The 8,882-nt window shown below is 45.8% G+C and overlaps 1 protein-coding gene across 4 annotated transcripts in view; it reads right to left on the bottom strand.

The window, feature by feature from the left end:
- Nucleotides 1–5,230: 5,230 nt before the first annotated feature.
- Nucleotides 5,231–8,882, bottom strand: part of OPA1 (OPA1 mitochondrial dynamin like GTPase) — a 90,339-nt gene continuing 86,687 nt past the window's right edge. For all 4 annotated transcript variants that reach the window (XM_075556217.1, XM_075556219.1, XM_075556218.1 and 1 more), the window contains one exon: nucleotides 5,231–7,223. The gene's annotated coding sequence lies outside the window, so the exon portion shown is untranslated. The remainder of the gene's footprint in view (nucleotides 7,224–8,882) is intronic.

Here is an 8,882-nt window from a genome sequence, read left to right as displayed (position 1 = left end):
CCATCCCTTGGCTTCCAGGGAGCAAAGGAAAAAGAACAGCGCAGAGAGCGGGGCCTGGCTACTGGTGGAGCTCATCCTCTGGGCACGGTTCCTTCACTGAGAACCTTCTGGATCCAGGGGAAGATGGCCATCAAACATGAGGAGCTCTCCCCGGGGCGTGGCCAGGAGAGCCTCCGTGGAGAAAGCCTGCCCCTGCCGCTGCCCAGCCTATTTAGCCTTCTGGCCTGTTACCCCATGAAAGAAAGTTCGTTAAAGATGCCCGCGTGAGGAGTTTCAGCTACAGAAGCACCCGGTACCTAAGACGGGGAGGGACGGTCATTTGGAGAAGTGCAGGCTTGTCAGAGAGGCTGTGTTCAACCTTAGAGGTTGAGATTCACTACACTAACTGTGGGCAAGTGAGGTGCCACTTTTGGGGGTGGAGTTTCCCGATCTATGAAATGGGGACGGCCAACGCTGCAGGAATGCGCTCACACAGGCAAAACATAGGACATGCTGATCCCTTTGCTCAAGATCCAAGTTCTCCTCTTCAACATTTATAAGGAAAACGGAAAGAGTCTTATGGATCCAAGATAGGCTACTGACCATTAAAAAGTCTTCAGAGGGTTTCCTAGATGGGAGCCTCAGACGCTAGGGACCAGGCACACTATACTTCTTGGCGTTCTGTGTTCTGGGCCCCCAATAAGGCCTCTCTTTGGAAAGGCTGCACACATGTGTATGTATCAGTGAATGCTCTCACCTCACACCCCAAACCGGCACCAGCCACCTCCTCTTCCTGGTCGTGTTGCTGGTGGTCTTCGGGAGGTGGGCTCGTTGCCACTCGGTGTGCTGTGTTCTTGAGACCATTTCTGGGTTTCACTACATACACACGTAGTACAGAAGCAGCAGCATGATTTGGCATGGTTGGGGGCTGGCTGTCCTCTACCTGAGCATCTCCATCCTGTGTGAGTACTTCCAATTAAGAATGTGCTGTTGTATTATTGGTTAGGAAAAAAAATGTATTTTCAGTTGTCCAGTCCGTGTGGACTCGTGGGGATTCCAGGTGTGCCGAGCAGGCCCGCTCCATGTGGTTTCCAAGGCTTTGACCTTTCAGAAGCCGACCCCCAGGCCTGTCTCTGAAGGGGCCCTGGGCAGGTTTGAACTGCCAACTTTCCGACTCACGGCCAGGCGCCACCCAAACTCCTTTAGACACACTCTAGAAAAATGCATTTCTCAAGAGAGAAACGCAATCGTGAGCTTGACATTTTGATGCAGGACTACTTTGTGGAGACACATGAGAAACCGGTGTGACAGACACACCTCATTTTATTGCACTTGGCTTTACTGAGCTTTGGAGTGACTGTGTTTAAAAACAAAAAACAAAACAACAGTCTGCGTCACCCTGAGCTGGCTGAGCTCGTCTACTGGCACCACTTAGCCAAGAGCGGGCGCTCACTGGCCACATTTGGGGAATTCTCACAACATCTCAAGTTCTTCATAACGCTATTACATACTTCCAAAAACAGAAGTAAACATAACTTTTGGATGCACGGGAGTGGGGCATGGGTGGAGCCAAGGGAGTTAACGCAACTCACTGCTATCTCCAAGGTAAGCCTGTAAAAATTAAAATACAACAAAAATTAAAGGCCCTGAGTTGATCTCAGCACTCCTGGCAGCTGCAGCAAAAGAATCTACTGCGTTCCCATTGTCAGAGGAAGTCATTTCCCTAGGGTGGGAAAGGTTGCTAGCCCCCAATTAGCTAGCGCATCCTTGTGCTAGTGAACGTAAGCAACCACCGAAGCATGTCATTCATCGTTCTCCCGAAAATGTGGTGCCTTCCACTAGAAACACTTGTCTGCGAAACCCAGCCCCACGCCCCCCACAAGTCCTACACGGAGCAGCCTCTAGAGGCCCAAGAGGGGCTCCCGGGTGTCTGAGGCTGAAAATCCTTGAAGCAGCCTCCTCATCTTTGCCCTGCGCGGTGTTGGGTAGGCAGTCAAAGCTCTGGATCCCTACGCCACAGGTCTCCAGGAGCACAGCAGCACTACCTACGCTCAGTGCGATGGAGTTCTTCCGCTCTCACACGGTCCTCCATGCGCTTTCAGTACGCGCCCGGTCGGTCCAGCGGGGCTGTTTCTGGCAAGCGGACATTGTGCTTTCCGGGCGGTGCTATAGGGCGGCTTGCGTGTTAGAGCGCGTCTGTATGCTTTCTCTGTGGCCACATGCAGCGGTGGGGGGGGGGGGATTACTAGGCTGTCAGAGTGCAGCCTGTATTCTTCACGAGGCGCTAAGAGGTCTCGGGAGGAGAGGGGCAGCCACGTGGGCTTGGTCTCCCCAGGTGTGTGGGGCCCACTTTATTATTTTAACAAAGATATTTGAATATTCTCAAATATTCACAGGAAACAGGCTAAACTTGGATTTTTTTCCAGAGGATCATGGAACAATAAGGGTTTTTGTTCTTAATCACAACGAAATGAGCAGCGTAATGCCTTTCCGTGTGAAAGCCTTTAAAAGGGGCAGTGTCTGTCTGCATCAGCGAGTGGGCCGATGAGCTCCCCTCCGGTGTGTTAGGTGAAGCTAGATCTCCAGAAGTCTTCCCCAGAGCAATCACGCATACCATCTCAATTTCCAAGTGACTAATTCAAATGTCATTTCAGGGTACAGATTGAATAACCTGTTTTACGTTTTTCTTACCCTAAATATTATCACTGTCCTTGGTGGTGAAAGCTCACCTGCATTCAAACTGTCCCAATATTGTCAGACTTGATAACCTTGAGCCAGCTTTGGGATGCGTGGCTTCAACCCTTGAGTTTTCTACATCTATCGGAGAAGCTGAACGTGCACAGAAAGAAGAATCACAGTTGGCACATACCAGGCCTCCTCGTTGACTTTAAAAACACGTTTTTGGAATGTAATGAATAACATATTGGTGTTACTCACAAGCACATGATAGCTATTTCACCTAGAGCGCTGTTGAATCTTCAGGAACAACACAAACATGCTTAACTCTTCAAATTGTGTTGTTAAGTGAAGCTTTTGAAATTGAGTTCCACAAAGGATGAAAACTTAATTCACAGTACGACTGGGCCTTAAACTAAGTTTGGTGAAATAAGTGAAAGGATTGAAACATGTTCTTGGCTTTGTACTTTCTAAAGGAATTCAACTTTACTTGCCAGATACGAATACTCTTATCCTTATAAAGGAGTTATGATTTTGGGACTTGTTTTGCTTCAGTTTTGACTTACCTGAGTCTTCAAAACCTTACACACCTACACATTTTGCCCTACTTTATGCATGTGACAGTCAACAGTTATAGGCAATCTTCATGAGCAAAGTTCAGGGAACTTTAAAAAAAGAATATTTTACAATCTTGTCGAAGACCTCTATTCTTCCACGTGGTCCAATTTCTAGCCAAGAACCTCCTGTGTGGCCACCAGCCATCTGCCAGGAGGCTTGCGTGTTGCTGGGATGCGTGACAGGTTTCGAGACGAAACTAGACTGGGAAGCAATGCCGAGCGATCTACTTCTGAAAACCAGCGACGAACACGGTGTGGATTGGTCATCTGCGCCCTAGCTGATCCTGGGGGTAACACAGGTCCTGGCAGCATTTTGTCCCACCCAACGGCTGGCAATGGCAGGCATCAGGTCTCATCCAGTGCTGACACTTCTGAGCGACGTTCCTGACTAACGAAGGTCAGCATCGCAAATGAAAATCATGCCTGTTGAAGCAAACTGCCACGAGAAAGCACTTCTACCTGTCTTGTGTAAAAGACACCCACGTGTGCTGAGTTTCACTGAGATAAGACAGGAGTCCTGGTAGCGCAGTGAGTCAGCGCTTGGCTGCTATCTCAAAGAGGGGCTTGTTTGAAACCCACCCGTCAGTTGGTGGGAGAAAGGGGTGCTGGTCTGGTTTACTTCTGTAAATGACAGCCTGAGAAGCCTGGGGACAGTTCCACTCTGTCCTTCAGTGTTGCTGAGTTGGAATCAACTCAGTGGCACAAGAGAACAAGATATTATAACCAGCATTGACCGCCTGTGGACTCAAACCATGAAATGAAATGCTATGTCAAGTGTACACTCGTCAGACCATGGATTGGAGATGCAGCGGGGTGGGGTGGGTAGGGGGGTGGGGGTGGGCATGAAGCAGCCCGGAGGCACTGCCATCAAGCCACTTGGCTCGGAATAACCCTCCAGGGTGGAGGAGAACCGAGTGACCGGGGGCTCCGTGGGCGCTACTGGAGCAGGCTGCCAGGTCTTGTTCTCCGTGGAGATGGGTGGGTTTGACCCATCGACAGACCCCTGGTTAGCAGCTGAGCTCTTAATCGCTGGGTCACCACGGCTTCTGGGAGTCCAACAGTGCCTCTATGTACACGGGTCTTCACCTCACTGAAACGCAGACAATTTAACATACGCTCTCCAAGAATAGAGTTATAATGGGATTGACATAGCTTTTAATGATTCATTGAGACAAATGACTGTAGATCAAGAACAGGCGAAATAGAAGTTGCAGTAACGTCTGAAGGTAGTAGTATGAAGGTTTTAAAAAATAAAAAGTTCATTCACAGTGCACAAGTTTTACATAATTATATAATACATAGCCATGACTGTTCAAAATGTAAGACAACTTTCACGCACACTTTATGTCTTGCTAAATCGAAGCACGTTATTTGCTCAGAGAACCGATGCAAAGACTCCTGCTTTGAGTACAATTGGAAAGCTACAGAGCTATGCTTCTTTTCACAGAGAAATGTTATCTAAACTAAGTCTTACCATTAAGCCTACACTCCTGTTATTGTACGTGAAATGCCCCGGCTGCCAGGTTAGGAAGCACCACTCCAGCTAGGCTCCCTACACCTCAGTGGTACCCCTGTTCACCTGTCTTTTGGAAGCTAATTTCTTTATGGGAAGGTGACTATTAGATTATAGCTTGGAAAACCAGAATCTATGCAAAGAAAAAAAATTAAAGCTAATAGAAAAGGCAGATTGCCCCATGTGTAAACAATCATTTATTTCCTACTGATGCTGTCTTTTTAAAACTGACCCTCTGATCAAGTCAATTTTGACACCACCTATTTACAACAACAGCTTCCCATAGTTTGCTTATTTAGTTCTTTGCAAGTTCATACCAAAAAATCAGATTTCTGTCCCAGTTAAAGCTTAACTTATATAGCCGGAATTTCTGAGATGGCATTTTTTTTTTGTTTCAATAAAAATAATTTCTAATTTTTGAACTACAAACACGACATACAGGGTAACCGGTGAGAATCAGAATTTTATTTCTTTCTATCAATAACATCTATTTTTAATAAATATCTAGCTTTCCAAAAAAAAGCATGCTTAGTATGACATCAGCTACAAAAAATTATATATTCTTTGAAAGAAATTATATGACTGAGAAAGGTGGGGAGATGTCTGGATTCATGAAAATGATACTTTGAACAATATTAATTTATAGAATCTATTTATATATTTAAATTACAATACTGATCTTCAACGAAATGCCGGTGACCACCCCTTCCTTAAAAAGGAAATTCGTAGAAGCGGATGAAGGGGATGTGGTAGAGTACTGACTCACGCAGCCTTTTGCTGGAGAGAGGTCTGTACAACCCTAGCCAGGGTCTCTTCTAGACCGGAGCTCACAGAAGTAAACATGGCCCTCCTTCCCCTTTCTCTGGACAGAGCTGTGTTGCTGTGCAGTGGTTGTGTTTTACAACCACCTGCTTCAGCGAGGGCCATACCTGCTGGCTGCCTGGGAAGAGGGCCGGGTTTGGACACGGAGCACTGGCCCTCTGCTCTTGTCTGCAGCACATGGTCCGCGCCCACTGAGCAACAATGGATACAGCCACTAGCTGCTTCAGAGGGTCCACTTTTATTCAACAGTAAACAACAACAAGATTCCAAAATATGTGTAATATCCTTCAACCCGGGAGATTAATTATCAGACCTCGAACAAGGATGCACTGATGTGTAAAATCAAAAAAGGGAAAGGGAGGGAGTTACAAAAAGCAAAGCAAAGCAAAACAAAACCATCCTAATCCCAACCCCAGGCAATGTCTACTAGTAAATTGTAAAATAACAACTGTCACATGATGGCCCACTTTTTGTTATCCTAACACGGCTTCATGAAAAGGGATCAAAGATAGCCTTACATGAAAAAAACATTTAAAGTCAAAATGGCATATCTCTTTGCTCTCAGCCAATAAAAGCCTTTTAAGTCAATAAAAAATTATATAAACACATAAAAATGAGGCGAAGGGCATTATTACAATAGAAATTCAGTGACTTAAACGTTAAGGTTTTCTGTAGACACCCAGCTGAGAGGAGGGCCAGCATTATTCTCGGTGCTGAAATCACATCTACATTAGAAACAGCTTTATGAAAGTCTGCTTCCCCCGATGGCCTGCTTATCCTGCTTGGAAACACGGGAAATGAAGCCAATCAACCCACACGTATCTCCAACTTCCTCATCCCGGTCACAATCCAACAGCTCAGTCAATAGCACTCTTAACAGAAAGTCTAGCTTAAGTATACAACATCCAAAATGAATTAATTTCCCATGGACACAGGAGTCCAAGACGACCAACTGAAACACACGTGGGCCGAAGTGAGATGGCCTTAGCCTCTCAGGCAACGCTCTCAGTGGTCGATGGAAAAGGCAGGCATCTCTGATTTTACACTGCAGTTAAAAACAAACAAATGAACCCATTGGCCGGGTTCATCAGGCAACCGTTTTTGTGTCCCGTGGTGTGTACAGTCCAACGGCTCCCCGGTCCACACACTACAGATGCGGTCAACAAGTTGGCAGGCGACCATCACTTCGTGTTACCGTTCACCTCGCTAGGCTTTCATCCCAAACACCTGGCCTTATTTTTCTGGAAAAGGCTCACAGGGTAACATTAGTTAAGGGATTAGTGGCACCAGTGCAATCACAAATGAGGCGATAAGACAAACAGGTGGACAAGTCCCTCATCTTCCAGGACCGACCTTAATAGCCATCATACTTATATCATCCCAATTTGTCACCTCAAGACAATCGCACAGGGTGCTACTTACTGCTGCATCCACTGGCCTTCCACTCAATGGGCAACCCTGGTGAAGGCGTCTCTACTATGTACACGTTATTTTTATCCCACGGCTTTATTGTATGTTTATAAAGGCGGAACAGCAGAAAAAGAAGACGCAGGACAAAGGACTTTGGAGGAATTTTCTTTCTTCATATGTGGGCAGAGGCCATGATGAGGGAAACTCTGGAAAACAAAAGCAATTCACACATTTAGGTTTGTGAAGAGAGATGCGACATTGTTTGACAAGCTTCACTGAACCTACTGAAGCACATCTTCGTGAGCGTGCTAGTTGGAACAGAGTCGTTTAAAATGAAACCCAAGTACTAGCGTAATTCCACCTAACATTACACACACACCATAAAGAATCCTGTAATTCATTTTCTTACAGAAACGGAGCAAAAGACGTATTATACTACAATTGACAGGTAGACAACGCATCTCTCTCTCTCTCTATGTCTGTTTTAGGTGTGTGTAAACATCATCAGCAAGAATTAGAATTACAGATGCTTAAAGTTGTTTTAAAAATATGTTACGCAGAGGCACTCTACATACGAAAGGCCTTTACTGGGAAAATATGCTTACTTTTCATCCAGCAGAGGGCCGGTGGGTTCAGCTGCTGTCCTTGAGTTTGCAGCCCAACGTTTAACCGCCCCGCCACAGGAGTATCTCCTAATGAGCCTGGAGCTCCATTAATCTCCGGAGCCTTGAGCGGCACAAGTGGCTAAGCGTTGGTCTGAAAGGCTGAGGGCTGTAACTCAAGTCAGGGACACCTTAGAAGCCCCAGCCCTGGAGATCTGTTCCCAAAAGACCACAGTCATGAACACCCTACAGAGCTTCCCTCTTGCCCACAGGGAGTCACCATGAGTCAGAATTGACTCGACAGCAACTAACAACACTATCAGGAGCCCTTTCGGTACAGCAGTTACGTATCGGGCCACTGACCACAAGTTCTGCAGTTGGAATCCACTGCAGCCACTCTGCTGGCGCAGGGTGGGTTGGTCTGCTCTGGTAAAGTGACAGCTTCGGAACCCTTCAGAAGCCTGTAAGGTCACGGTGGGTGAGAACTGACTAGATGGCAGGGGCTTTAGCAGCGATGACAACACTATTAAGGAGCCCTGGTCGCACTGCTGGACATGAGTTTACCTGCTAACCACAGGCCAGTGGTTCAAACCTATCAAGCACTTTGCGGGAGAAAGACGAGGCTATCTGCCTGTACACAGCTTTACAACCTTGGAAACCCGGCCTAGGGCCAGAAGCAACTGATGCAGGGGGCTTGTAGTGACTTTGGTTATGTTACCCACAGGGTCACTATGAGTTGGAACAAAATAGAAACACGGATTTGAAAGATCGAATGGGAGAAATATTCCAAACACGGAACAATACACTCAAAGAGATGGAAATCCCTTGGATATTTTATTGGGAATATCCTTATAATGGTAGGGCTATAGAATCAGACAAGAGCACCAACATATTCTTTTAAAAAATTTATTCCCCCCCAACATATTCTGAAAAGTATTAAATTGAAGGCAACATAATAATGTACCCACATAAATAATGTGCATAAACATATGACACAGCGCACAAGAAATTATGCATTGAGTTACATGGTTTAAAAAACTATATAACGCACAATATTTACTTTTAACAGGGACAATTTTAATCAAACCAAATAAATAAAAGCTTTTAAGTTAAATACTCAACATACACACATTGGATATAAACATTGAGGAATAAAATGTTTATGGCTATAAAATTTGCAGCTTCAACTCACTCTCATTCACTCACTCACTCTCACTAACTCACTCACTCTCCCGCTCTCTCTCTCACTCACTCTCTAACACA

Source organism: Tenrec ecaudatus, chromosome 8 (genome assembly GCF_050624435.1).
Source record: "Tenrec ecaudatus isolate mTenEca1 chromosome 8, mTenEca1.hap1, whole genome shotgun sequence".
Taxonomy (NCBI): Eukaryota; Metazoa; Chordata; class Mammalia; order Afrosoricida; family Tenrecidae; genus Tenrec; species Tenrec ecaudatus.
Note: the sequence above shows the minus strand (reverse complement) of the source record. Positions and strands in the feature narration are given on the sequence as shown.